The sequence below is a fragment of the Ornithorhynchus anatinus genome, chromosome 19 (genome assembly GCF_004115215.2).
Source record: "Ornithorhynchus anatinus isolate Pmale09 chromosome 19, mOrnAna1.pri.v4, whole genome shotgun sequence".
In the NCBI taxonomy this organism is placed as follows: domain Eukaryota; kingdom Metazoa; phylum Chordata; class Mammalia; order Monotremata; family Ornithorhynchidae; genus Ornithorhynchus; species Ornithorhynchus anatinus.
Genome location: NC_041746.1, coordinates 2186240 through 2204909, shown reverse-complemented (window position 1 = coordinate 2204909; position 18670 = coordinate 2186240). Strand labels below are relative to the sequence as shown.

General features: G+C 46.7%; 1 long non-coding RNA gene across 1 annotated transcript in view; it reads left to right on the top strand.

Moving 5' to 3' along the window:
• The window catches only part of LOC114805635, a 35775-nt gene extending 30856 nt beyond the window's left edge, over positions 1 to 4919 (top strand). The window contains exon 3 of the long non-coding RNA XR_003753619.2: positions 4404 to 4919. This is a non-coding gene — a long non-coding RNA (uncharacterized LOC114805635). The remainder of the gene's footprint in view (positions 1 to 4403) is intronic.
• The last annotated feature ends 13751 nt before the right edge of the window (positions 4920 to 18670 follow it).

Genomic DNA, 18670 nt, shown 5'->3' with positions numbered 1-18670 from the left:
TCTAATCTCGGCTCTGCCGACCGTCCGCTGTGTGACCTTGACTAAGTCACTTTCTCTGTGCCTCGCTTCGCCTGTTCTCCCTAGTGTGTGAGCCCCAGCGTCTGCGTCCCACCCAATCAACTTGTATCTAACTCCAGCCTTCGGAACGGTGTTTGACACGTAGTAAGAGCTCAACAAATGCCACACCGAAAAAGAGGGAATCTGTATCTCGGAATCTGTACTCTACTCCGGTGCGTAGGACGGTAAGCCCTGAGGAAATACCGTCGTTAATATCATTAGACTGACCCGGAGTCGGGAATGACAAACTCCAAGGGGTGAAGTTTATAGAAAGTTTGTTCACTGCTCACCTGCTTCCCATGACAATTAGCCTGATTACCTAAGAATTTATGTAACTGGGTATCTCTGCCCTCTCAAGGATTCTACTGAAGTACATGCTTAATCCCACTTAACCTGCCTTTCTCTCATCTACCGTCCCCTCGCCTTGTTCACAGGCTCCTACGCAGATCGGATGTAACTCTCTCCTTGCGCTGTGCTAAGCTCTGAGGTCCCGCTCGAGGCTGTGAACTCATCGTGGGCGGAGAAAAATATCTGTTCACTGTGATGTTGTACTCTCCCAAACGCTTAGTACAGTCGCGTGCACGCTGTGCACGCCCAATAAATCCAACTGAATGAATGAACACTATCATAAATAAAAGAATAAGAAGTAACCTTATTAATGAGGGGCGACGAGGCCTGAGAAAATATGCTCAAACCCCTGAGGGCCTCTGACAGAGTTTTGGGGAAAAAGCTCCGTGAAAGGGTCCAGGGAAGGTCTCGGAGGTAGAAATTTTCCACTTAATCCCGTCTCGACAGGGGCACGGCCAGCCGTGAGTTTCATGAATCACTGTGTCAGAATTGTTTGGCCTGCCCGTGGCTAGGGGAAAGAGAACGCCTCAAAACGGTTTGAGGATCTCACAGGGCTAGGGGGTTGGTCCCCAGATATTTTGCTACTTGAAAGCGAATCGATGGCGGGGAATTGGATCGCAGGATCGCGTCACCTCCGACCCCGGTGGTCCACGGGTGTATTTCTTGGTGGCTCCGAGACGGTTTCCTACCCGGAAATGGAGGCCTGGATTTCTAGGCCGCAAAATTCCAACTCCTGCCCTATTTGGAAGAGTTGATTCCTGTTAGAAATCGATCACCCTGAACAATTATAAGGTAGTCCCCCTCTAGACTGTAAGCTCGCTATGAGCGAGGAACATGTCTGCTCATTCTAATAATAATAACTGTGGTGTTTATTAAGCGCTTACTGTATACAAGGCACTGTACTAAGCCCTGGAGTAGATACAAGTTAATCAGGTCGGACACATTCCCTGCCCCACGTGAGGCTCACAGTCTTAATCCCCATTTTCCAGTTGAGGAAACTGAGGCACAGGAAAGTGAAGTGACTTGCCCGAGGTCACACAGCAGACGAGTGATGGAACCGGGATTGGAACCCAGGTCCTTCTGACTCCCAGGCGTGGGATCTAGCCACTTAGGCCCCTCCGCTTCTAATTCTGCTACATCGTACTCTCCCAAGCGCTTAGTACACTGCTCTGGACAAAGATAAGCGCTCAATAAATACCACTGATTGAGACCATCAACCAGTAGTATTTACCAAGTGTCTACTGTGTGCAGAGCAGGCATGAGAGGACAATCAATTTAGTGGACACGATCAGTGCTTACTGTGTGCAGAGCACTCAGATAAAAAGATGATCCAATTGGACTCAGTCACAGTCTGAGGTGGGGAGAGCGGTTATTTTATCCCCATTTTACAGATGAAGAAACCGATGCACAGAGATGTTAGGCGACTTTCCCAAGCACACCCAGCAAGTCAGTGGCAGAGCCGGGATTAGAACATGCCTGAGTCTCCTGACAACCAGCCCCGTGCTCTTTCTATTTGAACGTTCTAGACTGGAAGCTCACTGTGGGCAGGGAATGTGTTTCTTGTTGTATTGTGCTCTCCCCAGCACTTAGCAGAGCGCTCTCCACACAGTAAGGGCTCAGTAAATACGATTGATTTTCCAGTGGAAAAGTGGATAGCGCTTAGGCCTGGGAATCAGAAAGACCTGGGTTCTAATCCCAGCTCTGCCGCTCGTCTGCTGGGTGACCTTGGGTGAGGCACTTCACTTCTCTGGACCTCAGTTTCCTCATCTGTACAATGGAGGATAAATAGCTGTCCTCTGCGAAACAGTCGATAGACGTGATCCCTGCCCACAAAGAGTTTGCAACCTAGCTTCAGTTTCCTCATCTGTAAAATAATTTAGATTATGAGCCCCATATACAGCAGGGTCTGATTTATCCCAGCACTTAAGACACTGTACATTCCAAGCGCTTAGTACAGGGCTCTGCACACAGTAAGCCCTCAAATACTATTGAATGAATGTCAAGCAGTTCATCGAAGTCTTCATTATTATTAAAATCATCCTCATTACGACTGGTGTCCATTTACCGTGACTCTTTCTTCATCATAACACGTGACTGGCCTAGTGGACGGAGCACGGACCTGGGAGTCGGGAGGACCTGGATTCGAGTCCTGGCTCGTCCACTTGTCCACTTTGTGACCCTGAACAAGTCACTTCACTTCTCTGGGGTTCAGTTTCCTCATCTGTAAAATGGGGATTGACTCAGTCTCACGTGGGACCTGATCTCTGTCCAACCTGATTAGCTCGTGTCTACCCCAGTGTTTAGAACGGTGCCTGGAACTTAGAAAGCGCTTAACAAATACCCGTTGAAAAAAAGTAAGTCTTCTGGGTTGCATAGAACCCTAAAAAAGGTTGAGCAGTTACCGAAGGACATGAAAATACCTTTTCATTAGGTTTCTGGCATTTTTAAAGCTTAAAAAAAAAAGTTTAATCCCTTTTGTTAGAAGTACCTGCTCTTCACAGGTTGGCTTTCTTAATGCTTTGCTCTTCTGTCCCTGGCTATTTCTCGTGGCTATAATAAAGGTGTTGTGCTATCCTGTGATTTTGAGCAATAATGGACGTTGTGTAATCTGGAATCTGACTTGCCCGCTGTAGTTTGTAGGCATATATTGCTTTATTCATTTACTTGTTCGGGTGAGAGTTTAAAATCCTTTAAAAAACTGATCACTGTCGTGGAGACGTCTGATTCATCACTTACCTTTTAAGACTCTTCCCGTAGACTGTAAACTTACTGTGGGCAGGGGACGAGTCTGCCACCTCGGCTGTATCGTGCTCTCCCACGTGCTTAGTACCGTGCTCGGTGCCCAGTAAGAGCTCAGAAAAATAGGATTGATTGAATCCTCTTCATGAAAGTCTTAATGGGATCCGAGGAAGATGGCTCGGTCGAATCCTTAGAGATGTCGTCAGGGTGCTTGAGCAACTGAGTAAGCTCTTAAGGATGGTATGTACTTTTTAGTTGAAGAGCCTCAGTATTCATCTATGAAAAATACGGTATTTAAGTGTCAGTTGTGTGTGAGGGCTTTACCGTGTGCAGAGCACTATGAGAAGTGCTTGGGAGAATGCAATATAACTATATAACAGATAAAGTCCCTGCTTACAGTCTAGGGGAGGAGACAGACATTAATATAAATAAATTACAGATATGTGCATAAATGCTGTAGGGCTGGGAGGGCGGGATGAATAAAGGGAGCGAGTCAGGGTGACGCAGAAAGGAGTGGGAGAAAAGGAAACGAGGGCTTAGGGAAGGCCTCTTGGAGGAGATGGGCCTTCAATAAGGCTTTGAAGGGGGGCAGGGTAACGGTCCGTCGGATATGAAGAGGGAGGGCGTTCCGGGCCAGAGGCGGGACGTGGGCGAGAGGTCGGAGGTGAGACTGACTAGGTGGAGGTACAGCGAGGAGGTTGGCGTTAGAGGAGCGAAATGTGCGGGCTGGGTTGGAGTCGGAGACTGGCGGGGTGAGGTTGGAGGGGGCGAGGGGATTGAATGCAAGGTGAGCACTGCTGCTCAGATACCAGTGGTGGAGAGAGAAGAGGCAGCCGCTTATGCCCTTGAGTTGTTTCTACAGCAGTGGTGAAGGTTTGCACTCAACCAGGGAGCAGCACGACCTAGTGAATAGAGCCCAGGTCTGGGAAATCAGAAGGACCTGGATTCTAATCCCGTCTTATCCCCTCGTCTGCTGCGTGACCTTGGGCAAGTTGCTTCACATCTCTGTGCCTCAGTCCCTTCATCTGTCAAATGGGGATTAAGACTGTGAGTCCTATGTGGGACAGATACGGTGCCCGACCCGATTATCTTGTATCTACCATAGCACTTGGACCAGCGTCTGGTACATAGTAAATGCCTAACCAATACCACAATTATCATTATTATTATAATCACCTCCTCCTCCTCCAACTTCCGGTCTGAATCCCCCTCTTCTTGACTTCAACCCCATCATTTCACCCGATTCACTCTCTGTACAGGGAAAAACTTCTTCTCCAGAGAGAAGCCGAGACGGTCTTGGAATCTTAGAGCTTTAACGATGTCTTTCTGAGGCGATGGGTGACGCCCAGCCGACTGCCTGATGATTGTGGCACGGATGATGAACAAAGAAAGCTTCAAAGGAAATAGTTTCCATCATCACTACACGTACTTCTTTCGGGCCACGGAGGGTCACCCGTGGCAGCCGCCTTCCGAGAAGCTCTGCAGGAGGGTGGAATTATAGTAATTGCTGAGATTTGGCTTTGTGAACCTTTCCCCGTCCTCGCTGGCACGTTGATTTTTCTGTTCTTTAAGGCCTGATCATCCCAGGCCTCCACGATCAGAAGAATTATCTTCCAAAACCCCACATTTCCCAAAGTAAAATTCGCTCTTGTTGGAGCCTAGTTCAGAACTCGGACTAATGCGAAGTAATCTCCTCGTGGGCAGGGAATGTGTCACTTCTCCGTTTTTCCCTCATGTTTAGCACAGCGCATTGGACCCAAAGGGATGCTTAATAAATACTGGCACTATTACTTTGAAATTTATCTATTTGGAATTCTCTCAGCCTAAATCCGAGGTATCGCCTTGCCGGCCCGTGAGGCCTTTGATTCACGGTTCTGGCTTGGTTATAATAATGATTATGGTACTTGTTAACATTTACTATGTGCCAAGCACTGTTATAAGCATTGAGGTAGATACAGATTGCTCAGGTTGGACTCAGTCCCTGTCCCAGCTGGGGCTCACGCCCTGAATCCCCATTTTACAGATGAGGTCACCGAGGCCCAGAGAAGCAAAGCGACTTGCCCAAGCTCACACAGCAGACAAGTGGCGGAGCTGGGATTAGAACCCAGGTCCTTCTGACTCCAAGATGCGCGCTCTATCCACTAGGCCACACTGCTTCTCCTGGCCATGCTGCTAGGAGATTTGGCACCAGAGGTCTTGAGCGGAGTTTTCATTTTGAATCCCGGTGCTTTGTCCACACCCCACATTTACAGGGCTCTGGAGCCAGGGTGGGGTAAGGAGTGATTATATAGAAGGTCTCTGAATATCTCCCAATCAATCAGTTAATCAAAGCTATTTATTGAGCACTTACTATGTGCAGAGCGCTCTACTAAGCGCTCGGGAGAATATAATGCAAGAGAATTAGCGGTCACATTCCCTGTCCTTAATGAGAAGCTACATGGCCTTGTGGATAGAGTGCAGGCCCTGGAGTCAGAAGGACTTGGGTTCTAGTACCGGCTCCGCCAGATGTCTGCTGTGTGACCTTGGGCAAGTCACCTCATTCATTCCATCAATCATATTTATTGAGCACTTACTGTGTGCAGAGCACTGTGCAAAGCGTTTGGAAAGTACAATTCAGCAACAGAGACAATCCCTACCCAACGATGGGCTCACAATCTAGAAGGGGGGAGACAGACAAGAGAACAAAACAGGTACAAGTAGACAGGCATCAATAGCATCAATATAAACAGATTTATAGATATATACACATCGTTAATAAAATAGAATAAATATGTACATATACGCACAAGTGCTGTAGGGTGGGGAGGGGGTAGGGCAGAGGGAGGGAGTCGGGGCGATGGGGAGGGGAGGAGGAGCAGAGGAAAAGGGAAGGCCTCCTCACTTCTCTAGGCCTCAAGTCCCACATCTGTAAAGTGGGGATTAAGTCAGCGAACCCCATGTGGGACAGGGACTGTGTCCAACCCGATTATTTTGTATTTACCCCAGCGGTTAGTACGGTGCCTGGCACGTCATAAGCACTTCAAAAATACCATAATAAAAAAGAGCTTACCGTCTATAGAGTCAGAGAGCCTGTGGAGTGGCTTTATGGCCCTATCCAGTTCCGGTTGTAGGCCGTAAGCTTCCAAGACTGCTGCAGGGTGAGCTGAATTTATCCAAGCCAGTAGAATCGTGGATGGCAAGCGTGGGTCCTTGTCATTCCAGATAAAGCTGGGGTCTGGCGGACCTTCACCCCAAACCCACCCTGGGGAAACACGACGGTGGTAAGCTATCCAAACACATGAGCAAAGACAGCGTTTTCAAAGCGGAAACTCGTCGAGGAATCGACATTCTAATGGGTTGGATTAGATCGACAGAACGTTGACCCTTGATCTTTCCCGAAAAAGCCCTTTCACATCACTTCTATCGTTAAGACTCAATTAGTTCTTCGTTTGGGTTCTTCTCCTAAGATGCCAGTTGTAAAATCCAGCTCATTAACTCCCCGAGTTTCTGTTCTGTCTCCGATGTCGAGATCTAACAGCACGATTGCACTAATAAATGCTAATAATTTGAAATAACTATCCTTCGAGCCTATTTATTTTCAGGTTTTTTGCACCTGTGTAGTCATTAACATAATTCTAAGCGCTATTTTTAATACGGTTTCCAGAAGTGGTTTTGTTGGAATAATTTGCAGCAAAATAACATCTTGAGTATCGCCTTCATCATTAGTTGGATCGGGATTAAGAGTTCCTGGAAATTGGATTTTACATGTTCCAGTGCTCCCGATCCTATTAAGATTCTAGATTGTAAGATCCCTTGTGGGCAGGGAATGAGTATACCAACTCTGTTGTATTGTACTCTCCCAAGTGTTTAGTACAGTGCTCTACGCAGAGGGAGCATTCGATAAATACCCCTGATGATGATGACGATAGAACACAGAGTGGTGTCACCAGAGACCTATTTTGGGGTTGTTTGACTGTTAGCTCACTGTGGGCGGGGAACTTGTCTACCAACGCGGAATCGTAAACTCCCAAGCACTTAGAACAGTGCTCTGCGCGCAGTCGATGCTCAATAAGTCCATTGATTGTGCGAGAATTCAACGCTGCATTTTTAGGAAAAGCAAAGCTGTATACTTACCTGTCTATACAAACATAGTGTCACATATCTCAGTTTAGAGAGATAGCTGTCTCCATCGTATGCCTCTTTCTATAGCTCCGTTTGTCAAAACGTAAGTTGATATGTCAGCTTAAACCCTGATGGGACCCTGCCACGTAAATATTCTCTTGTCTTGAAGGAAATCTTTGAGTAATTGCATTTTGTAGAGTTTTACAACCTAATGGTAAATTCATTTTGTAGGTATGTTCATACCTTGTCATTTAGTATTCAGAGTGTATTTCACTCTTTATTAACCTTCGTTGCTGAACGTCTAGCTGTAGCTGCCTCATTTTGATTTATAATTACCAACTTCAGAATACTGTTCTACACAAATGCTAAGTGTGAAATGGAAAAAAAAAAAACCACAAAAGGCTAAAATAGAGTATAAGGAAAGATTCTCAGCATTATCTCCTTGCTGCAGTGATATATGTTGATATGGTTGGAAAGTAGAAAGGATTATTTTTTAGATTTCACCTGGCACCCGTGATTTAAAACATCCACATTGATCCTTAATAGTGGGCAAATAATCATATCCAAGAAAACATCAGTGAGTTGAAGTGGAAAGAGCACAGGTTCTAATTCCAGATCCCTCTGGACTGTAAACTCGTTGTAGGCAGGGAATGTCTGTTATATTGTACTATCCCAAGTGCTCAGTACAGTGCTCTGCACGTAGTATACACTCAACAAATACGATTGATTGACTGACCCACCCCTGGCCTGCTGTGTAATTTGGGGCACGTAACTTAACCTCTCTGGTCCTCAGTTCCCCCCTCTGAAAAATGTAAATCAGAATTCCTAACTCTCTCTACTTCACAGAGCTATTGATTCCAGTGCTGAGTACAGTGACTGGCATATAGTACGCGCTTAACGAATACCAAAATTATTATGAAGAATTATTACGAGGACAAAAAATGACCTGAGTAACGTGAAAGTCACCGGGGTATAAAACACTCTCTGAAATCAAGATATTATTGTACTTTCTCCCTTTATGAATCACCCCCGTCCCAATCCCACAGCACGGTATGTCCATATCTGTAATTTTCTTTCTTTACATTAATGTCTGTCTCCCCCTCTAGACTGTAAGCTCACTGTGGACAGGGAATGTGTCTGCTTATCGTTACGTCGTACTCTCCTCAGTGCTCAGTACAGTGCTCTGCACAGAGTAAGCATTCAATAAATAGAATTGACTATTTGTCTACTGTTAGACCCTCATTATATGTCACTTTGTGGATAGTAAGTTCCTTGAGGGCAGGCAGTCATTCATTCAATAGTATCTATTGAGCGCTTACGATGTGCAGAGCACTGTACTAAGCGCTTGGAATGGACAAATCGGTGACAGATGTCATGTCATGTTATTTTACCTCTATAGCATGCTTTCAAGGGTCTAATACAGCAAGCTCTCAATAGATAGCAACGAGTTAAATAGTATTCACTGAGTATATGCCGTATGCAGAGCACTGTATCAAGTGTTTGGGAGTATACGAACGTAGCACGCTCAGTTCTTCCACTACACGTGGTTTTGCTCTGCATTTTGGTTAGGGGCCGTGGGGGAATCAGGAAACAATCGCTTAATGGGATGGAGTTGTGATGTTGGAAGAGATGACGGCGTGCTGTGGATCCAGGCGGCCTTAACTTGGCGGGCCGAGGGCTTTTAGGGCACGTAAACTTCCAGAACAACGGAGTGTCCGAGTTGCCAGCCCTGCCCTCGAGGAGCCGACTGCTCGCTGTCTTTGCTCGTGTTTCCGAGGGGCTTGTTCAGATCGGATCCCTGACACCTTTGGCCCTGTCTAATCATGAGTACGAGAGTTAGCGTCTGGCAGGAAATTTATTCAAACCCCTAGGCGAGGTTTCAGACTGGTTGGGTCTCATCTTTTCCGAGGGCCATCTAGACCTAAAGTTAAGGTCGCAGATCTGATCTGGCCAGGGGGAAGTAGCTTTGATACAAAGCGCGGAGAGAGAGGCAAACGCTCCGACAGCTTGTCGGGGCTGGGGAGAATTGATGCGGGCTTTTAGTGTGCTCGAGGGTCAGGACTAAGTAAGCGTTATCTGTCGTTTAGGATCCGTCTACTCCAGCCTCAGAAGTCGAGGTAGAGATAGGCAGGAGAATTAGGGCCACGTTCCCGGCCTGCCTCCCTCCCGGCTTCCCCAGTCGCTTGTTAGGCCCCAGGAGAGGGTCGAGCGAGAGATGGCGGACTGTCCAGCTCCCCGTCTAGAGGCGGGGGGTTGGCCGGAATGACCCCTCGGGATTCCTTCCGGATGAGTGATTCACTCCGATGAGCGTTTTGCGCAGGAGACTACGAATCTAAATAGATCGTCATGTTTTCTCGGTTATAGATTTAAATCACATTACAAATCATGATGTCTGTGGGAAGCAGCATGGCACGGTGGATAGAGCGTGGGAGAAGATCATGGGTTCTAATCCCGGTCCACCACTCGTCTACTTGGGCAGGTCAATTCAGTTTTCTGTGCCTCAGTTACCTCATCTGTAACATGGGGATAGAGAGAGCCCCACATGAGTCAGGGACTGCATCCACCTTGATTTACCTCATCTGTAAAATGGGGTTTAACTGTGAGCCGGACGTGGGACAACCTGACGACCCTGTATCTCCCCCAGCGCTTAGAACAGTGCTCTGCACATAGTAAGCGCTTAACAAATACCAACATTATTATTATTGATTTGCTTATCCACCCCAGCGCTTAGTACAGTGCTTGGCACCTAGTAAGTGCTTAACTAATACAATCATTATGATTATATTCCCCTCTAGACCGTAAGCTTGTTGCGGGCGGGGAATGCGTCTGCCAACTGTTTACTGCATTTCCCCAACTACTTAGGACAGTGCCCTGCACACAGTAAACGCCCAATAAGTCCCGTTGATTTTTGTTCTTGGATTGATTGGTTCATCTTGAAAATACCTCTGAGTGACGGGCCTGTGGGTTAAACTGGGAAAGCAGGAAGTATATTTTGTAATCCAAAATATTTTCGCTCAAAGGAGCAGATACTGAGAGCGTTGTGCCTTGCTCGTCACAAAGCTAGGGAGAAAGTTGTCATGCGATGAAGGAGGAATGTAGACGAACTGTATCCAACCCCCTTCCCACCTTCATAATGCACCACCCAGGGACGTTTCCCAGATTTTTCCCAAAGGATTCTGGGAAAATGAACCCACACTCCTCAACCTAGCGTCTTAATTTAGGGAAAGAATATGTTTATGGATGACTATTTGTGGAACAGCGGCTTACCAAAAAATTAGATTTGGAGCCGGATCAAGACAGTTACCAAACGAGAGAGATGAGCTTTATCATGCCTACCGGTTTTATTGTGCAGAAGTGACGTCCAGCAGAACGAGCAGGGTACTGGCAACCGGGAGGGCTGGGATCTGGAGGCTGTTCTGCCACGGGCCTGCTGTGTAAACTTAGACAAGTCACTTAACCTCTCTGGGCCTCGGTTTCCCTGTCGGTCAAGTGGAGGCACTAAAACGTGCCTCTTCTTTCCTCACAGGGATGTTGAGAGAACAACAGAGAAAGCAGCAGGGCCTAGTGGATAGAGCACGGACCTGGGAGTCGGAAAGCCCTGGGTTTTAATCCCGGTTCCTCCTCTTGTCTGCTGTGTGCCCTTGGACAAGTCACTTTACTTTTCTGTGCCTCAGTTACCTCATCTGCCAAATGGGGATTAAGACTGTGAGCCCAGTGCGGGACATGGACCGAGCCCAACCTGACTATCTTGTGTCGACCCCGGCGCTTGATATGGTGCCTGGCACATAGTAAGCATACAACACATATCGTAACAACAACAAAAGAAAATACTGAGATTCATTCATTCAGTTGTATTTATTGAGCACTTATTGTGTGCAGAGTATGTACTAAGCGCTTGGGAGAATATACTACAGCAGTAAACAGACACATTCCCTGCCTACAAGGTGTGAAAGCTGTCGGGGAAAATAAAAGGGATAGGTGAATGCTTGTTTGGGGGAAAACACTATAACGAGGACTCAAGTGAGAATTTAGCTCCGTCAGGAATCTCCACCACCTCCTTACCCCAAGGAAAAACAATTTTCCTTTTCTGTCTCTCTAACCTATTCCTGTTCAGATCCCAACTGGCGACTGGGATGTTTATGATTCATTTTCTTCCATTAGCTTTACGTCCCAATTAATTCCCCGGGGGAATCTCTGCCAAGGCTGATTATTCAGTGGAGCCTTAAATAATTGACCTGCCATTAATGAGTGTTATCAAGCAGTCAAAGCCCAATTCCATAGTCCTCATATCAAGATTCTCCAGGGGCTGACTCTAACGATAATAATAATAATTGTGGGATTCGTTAAGCGCTTACTATGTGTCAGGCTCCTTAATGAGCGTTGGGCTAGATACGCGCAAATCGGGTTGGACGCGGTCACGAGGCTCACAGTCTTAATCCCCATTTTATAGAGGAGGTAACTGAGTTGCAGAGAAGTTAGGTGGCTTGCCTAAGGTCACACAGCAGACAACCCCACCCAGACTGTCAGGACATGCATCGTCTTGACAGAGAGAGCAGACCGCCACCGTCCAAAGGCAAATTCGGGTTGGTTCGGGAAGGGCGGAGTCTGTTTCTTGGCAGACGAAAGACCATCAAAGCCAGATGGCAGGTCTTTTGTGATGATCTCTTGATGTGGAGCCCTGACTTTTTCCTTGGGTTTCTGTTAGTCTGAATACCAGTCGGTCAATTCTATTTATTGAGCGCTTACTGGGTGCAGAGCACTTTACTAAGCAGTTGGCGGAGTATAATATACCAATACACAGACACATTCCCTGCCCACATGGAGCTTACAGTCTAGAGTACCATTACCATCAAGCCTATGAGCACTAGGAGGAGGAGTGTAACCTAGCGGAAAGAGCAAGGGCCCGGGAGTCAAAGGACCCGGGTGCTAATCCCGGCTCTGCCAATCCTTGCTGTGTGACCTCGGCCAGGGCACTTAGCTTCTCTGTGTTTCAGTTCCCCTATCTGCAAAATGGGGATTCAATACCAGATCGTCTTCCTACCTAGACTGTAAACCCCATGCAGGACGGGACTGGGTCTGAGTCGATTCTTCCAGCGCTCAGAATAGTGCTTAACACATTGTAACAGCTTACCAAACACCACATTTATTAGTCATTATTAATATTACTAACGATAATGACAAGAAGAGCTTCTTTCGAGACATTTACAACCTACTGGATGTTTGCCTTCCTCTCTACTATGTTAAAATTTTAATTAAACTCTTTCACCATCTGCTTTCATTTTATCTAGTTAGCTTTTTCTTTGGAAAATAGGTCTTGAAGGTGGAAATTCTAGGTTTTTTTGTTTTTGTTTTAGGAATCATTTTCAGTAGCTTGCAGCTCAATAATTCTGGATTATTCACAGTATTAAGTCATTCATTCATTCAATATTCATTCAATAGTATTTATTGAGCGCTTACTATGTGCAGAGCACTGTACTAAGCGCTTGGGATGAACAAGTCGGCAACAGATAGAGACAGTCCCTGCCGTTTGACGGGCTTACGGTCTAATCGGGGGGGACGGACAGACGAGAACAATGGCACTAAACAGCGTCGAGGGGAAGAACATCTCGTAAAAACCGATGGCGACTAAATAGAATCGAGGCGATGTACAATTCATTAACAAAATAAATAGGGTAACGAAAATATATACAGTCGAGCGGACGAGTACGGTGTTGTGGGGATGGGAAGGGAGAGGTGGAGGAGCAGAGGGAAAAGGGGAAAATGAGGCTTTAGCTGCGGAGAGGTAAAGGGGGGATGGCAGAGGGAATAGAGGGGGAAGAGGAGCTCAGTCTGGGAAGGCCTCTTGGAGGAGGTGATTTTTAAGTAAGGTTTTGAAGAGGGAAAGAGAATCAGTTTGGCGGAGGTGAGGAGGGAGGAGTCATGAAACGGAGGCATGAGCGGAGAGAAATTAGAAATGACGTTCTAGGCAAGAGCTAGGGATATTTGTCTCGAGGATCAGAGGAATTCAGGCTTGGGTTTTTGATTTGGGAGAAAATTTCTAAAAAAGACCAAAATTAGTCTGATGGGAATTTTCTTCTGGGTAGATAGATGTGAGACTAAGGTTGTTGTTGTGTGTTTTTTATTTAAAAAAACACATTCTGATCAATTTTCGGGGAAATCCATTGTGTGCACTCTCTCTTTCTCTCCCAACTCTCCATCTCCCTCCTTTTCCCCTTTTCTTCTCAAACCTGTTTTCTTCCTTATCTCCCCATCTCCTTTCTCCCTCCCCCTCTTCTCTCTTTCCTCTCTCTCCGTTTCCTCTCTTCTCTACTCCCTCCCTCACTCCCTTTTGAGAACTGGAGCTCGCTGAGAACGGAGGTCAAGCCTGTTGATTCTAAACTCTCCCCAGCTTGCCTCAATTCATGCTCTGTAAACAATAAATGCTAAGAAATAGTAATGGATTGAACTGAATGGAGGAGAGAGAGAGGCTGGTTACTTTCTCTGCTTCTAATCCACTGGTAAAGTAAATAAAAAGCCACAGAAATATTACACTTTCAGTTTCATTATAGTATCCCGCTCTTCCGTATCGACTGAGTGTTTATAGCGAATTAAGCATTACACGAGGCACTTGGTAGCCTACAGTAAAAGTAAAAGACAACCTCTCTGCCTGCAAAGAGCTAACAATCTAGGGAATATAGTAGGATCTCTTCATTATTATCGTTATCATAGTAATTAATTCATTCAATAGTATTTATTGAGCGCTTACTATGTGCAGAGCACTGGACTAAGCGCTCGGAATGGACAAAGCGGTAACGGAGAGAGACGGTCCCTGCCCTTAGACGGGTTTACGGTCTGATCGGGGGAGACGGACAGACGAGAACAATAGCGATAAATAGAATCGAGGGGAAGAACATCTCATTAAAAGAATAGCAAATAAATAGAATCAAGGTGCTGTACATCTCATTAACAAAATAAATAGGGTAATGAAAATATATACAGTTGAGCAGACGATGATAATGATGGCATTTGTTAAGCACTTACTACGTGCCGAACACTGTTAAAAGCACGGGGGTAGATACAAGGTAATCAGGTTGGCCCACGTGGGGCTCACAGTCTTCATCCCTGTTTTACAGAAGAGGGAACTGAGGCCCAGAGAAGTGAAGTGACTTGCCCAAAGTCACACAGCTAAGTGACGGAGCTGGGATTAGGACCTATGACCTCTGACTCCCAAGCCTGGGCTCTTTCCTCTAAGCCACGCCGCTTCTTTGTAATGTAATGCAAAACATCTGTTGGCAGTGAAATCCACAGAGGGGCTATTGGATTTTTGATAGAGTGATCTGAGGTTCGAAATAATATTTTTTTCAATAGATCAGTGAAGGTAATCTTCTACCGGCTGCAAATCATGAAAGCAGGATCACAGACTCTCCTCCCTGTGGTCGTTTCCCCCCATCTTTTTTTACCAGCTGCGTTGTTTTCGGCTTTTGAGTTTCCCGTGTCCCGGCAGGGACAAGCCTCCACCGTGTTCTCTCTGCTGACGCCGACCTCTGGCCGATGATCTACCAGCGGAGGACTGACGAATGGTGCATTATCAAGTGCTCTGCTACACAGTAAGCACTCAATAAATACGATCGAGTGACTTGAATCAGCTTCCCAGCGGCAGTCGAGAAGCAGAGTGACCAAGTTGAAAGAGCCCAGGCCTGGGAGTCAGAGGACCCGATTTCTAATCCCGGATCTGCCACTTGCCTACTGTGTGACTTTGGGCGAGTCATTCGACTTCGGTTTCCTCACCTGTAATAATCAGAGGTATTTATTGAGCGTTTCCCGTGTGCAAAGCACTGTACTAAGGACTTGGAAGAGTAGAGTATTACAGAGTTGGTAGACATGTTCTCTGTCCACAAGAAGTAAGGGCTGAGTGCCTGTTCTCCCTCCATTCCCTCTCCTAAAATCCGCTATTTCTTGTCAGAAGCTTTCTGAAAATCAAAATGGATTATATCCCCAGCTCCCCTCTTCCCACTGGCTCACCCTTTTCACAGAAAATTATCCCCACCAGAAGGAGCTATCCAGTTGTTTACTGTTCCTTCCCCTGAATTCAGACTCTTCCAACTTCCAGGTCCACTTGGGTGACTCCCCGCTCCATAATTCCCAGCACCTTGGACGCTCCACATAGAGATGGGACTTAGTGTCCACTCTCCTTTACTTTGGATCAGTGGCCCTTTGTAATTATGGGCTCACCTTTTTGCCGAGCAATGGGTGACATTTATCCAGCACCTACTGTACGAGGAGCACTGTGGTTAGTGCTTGGGAGAGTACAATAGAGTTAGTAGATATGATTCCTGCCCTCAAGGAGTTTCAGATCTAGTGGAGGGCACTGTCCTAAATGCTTGGAGGAATATGATAGAAAAGAGATGGTGAAAATGCTATTTTTTTAACGATAAGTTACTATACATCAGGCACCCTACTAAGCCCCGGGGTAGACACGGTCCATGTCCCGCCTGGGGCTCGCTGTCTTAATCCCCATTCAATCGATGAGGAAATTGAGACCCAGTGAAACAAACTGACTCGCTTAAGGTCAAACAGCAGGCAAGTGGTGGCGACAGGATTAGAATCCAGGTCCTTCAGATTCCCAGGCTTGGGTTCTATCCACTTGGCCACGCTGCTTCCCTAAAGAATGTTTTACCTTATTGTCAGCATTCCTCTATCCAAGTACCTGTTTGCCTCTGATTTCCCCTCTTAATGAATTTATAAGTTGTCTTCTACTCCAGTGGTATAAGATTGTTGTGGGCAGGGAATGTGCCTGCTATACTATATTCCCCCAAGCGCTCTGCACACGGTAAGAGCTCAATAAACACAACTGATTGGCCTCTGATGTTCTCTTTATATATACAAGTTACCCAGGCGGGCTTTCCATCTCCTGATTAATGGTCTCCGAGCCCCCCTAAATTCCTTACGTGGCCTCTAGATTTCTTGTATGTTGTTTGGTTTAGCGACTTTGATCCACATTTTATCACTTTTCCTTTCTCCAAAGCCTAATATCCTCTGGGAGGTTGTCAGTTGTTTTGCTCATTATTTTTTTCCTTTTGGCCTCAGCCCCCAGCAAGAATATTAAATTTAATTGTGCTGTGATCAGTACTGCAGAGAAATTCTCCCACGTATTCTTCCTGCACCTGGCACTGCCCACTACTAAAAAAAAAAAAAAAAAAAAATGACACTCAGGATAATCTCTTGCCTGTGGATTTTGGGAGTAATCGGTCCAGAAAACAGCGTGGCCTAGTGGGTACAGCAAGGGCCTGGGAGTCAGAAGGAGCTGGGTTCTAATTCCGGATCCGCCACTTGTCTCCTGTGTGACCTTGGGTGCGTCACTTCTCCGGGCCTCAGTTACCTCATCCGTAAAATGGGGATTAAGACCGTGAGCCCCCTGTGGGACACGGATTGCGTCCAACCTGACTAGCCTGTAACAATAATAATAATAATCATGTTGGTATTTGTTAAGCGCTTACTATGTGCAGAGCACTGTTCTAAGCGCTGGGGTAGACACAGGGGAATCAGGTTGTCCCACGTGGGGCTCACGGTCTTCATCCCCATTTTACAGATGAGGTAACTGAGGCCCAGAGAAGTGAAGTGACTTGCCCACGGTCACACAGCTGGCAAGTGGCAGAGCCAGGATTCGAACCCATGACCTCTGACTCCAAAGCCCGTGCTCTTTCCACTGAGCCACGCTGCTTCTCCCAAGTGCTCTACTCAGAGTGAGCTCTCAAATAGCATGGATTGACTGGCTACTCCAACTTCACTGCAACTTCTGCTGGGAAACCTGTCTGCCACGCGAGTTCCTCCTCCAAAGCAACAGCGGAGAACAGACCCCGTGGCATCCCTCCGGAGACGCCAGGGAAAAATATTCTGGCCCAGGGAGGCGAGATTTCCATCTGGAGAAGTCGTCTGAGCTTTACATCCTTTTCTCCCAGGAAATCCTTCCACTCTGAGCCTTCTGGTTGAGCCTCACAGCTTTTCTAATTGCTTTGAATTTAATTCACGGGGAGAGAAGCTCACATCCTTCCCACCTCTGGAGTGGCTTTGAAGTAAAACTAGTCATTTCCTGGAGGAATTTTTATTCCTAGTCTCCCGTCCATAAATGTCACCGGTGAGAGCAGTGAGTCTTTTCGGTAGTTCCTCGAATGATTTCTAAAATCATGAGCACCAGAAAGGTAGAGGCCCTTGTTTGTGAGCAGCTGTTAACTCGAATCAATCTGGGACACAGAAGGTTGCTTTAAGTCCTGTAAATTCTAGTAAAGCCTGTCAGTTCTACTTTCAAAGCATCACTAAATTCCACACTTTCCATGCGAACTGCTACTAGGCCGGCTGAAGGACTTATCCCTACACCGCCTCGACGAGTGCAGCTTCCTCCTCGTTGACCTCCCAGCCTCCTGTCTCTCCCCACTCCAGTCCATCCTTTACTACCCAGATCATTTTTCTAAGGAAACATTCAGTCCGTGTCTCCCCACTCCCCAAGAACCTCCAGGGGTTGCGCATCCACCTCGGAGCCAAACGGAAACTCCTCACCATTTTCTTTAAAACACTAAATCGGCTCGCCCCTTCCTACCTCATCTCACCAATCTACTCCAGTCCAGCTCGCACACTCCGCTCCTCTGGCCCCGTCTCACTCACTGTGCCCCGATCTCGTCCGTCTCGCCGCCGACCCCTTCCCCACATCCTTCCCCTAGCCTGGAACTCCTTCCCCCACCATCCACCCCAGACCGCCACTCTCTCCACCTTCAAAACCTTTTTAAGGTCACAGCTCCTCCAGGGAGGCCTTCTCCGATTAAACCCTCTTTTTTCCAGCTCTCCCCCCGTTCCGTGTCATTTACGCACTTGGATATATGATCTTGTGGCTTTCGAGATTTAACCCCACAGCACCGTACTCATCTACAAAGTATGTTTTGCAAATGATTGGTTTCTATTCATGATTTTCTATCCCGCTCAACGGTAAGTCGTGGTGGGCAGGAAATTTGTCTACCAACTCTGTTATACTGTTCTCTCCCTTGCTCTTAGTAAAATGCTCTGCCCACAGTAAGTCCCAATCTGCCACTTGTCAGCTGTGTGACTGTGGGCAAGTCACTTCACTTCTCTGTGCCTCAGTTACCTCATCTGTAAAATGGGGATGAAGACTGTGAGCCCCACGTGGGACAACCTGATTACCCTGTGTCTGCTCCAGCGCTTAGAACAGTACTCTGCACATAGTAAGCGCTTAACAAATACCACCATTATAAGTGCTCAATAAATACCCTCGATTAAATGATTGCATGATAGCTGCGGCAATTCTTTTTTTTCTGGGACAGGTGCAGTGGATGATTTGAACATCTCAGCAGTGGTTTATTTTCTTTATTCAGTGAAACAGTGTATTGAGAAGCACTGTGGCCTAGTGGAAAGAGCAAAGGCTTGGGACTCAGGGGAC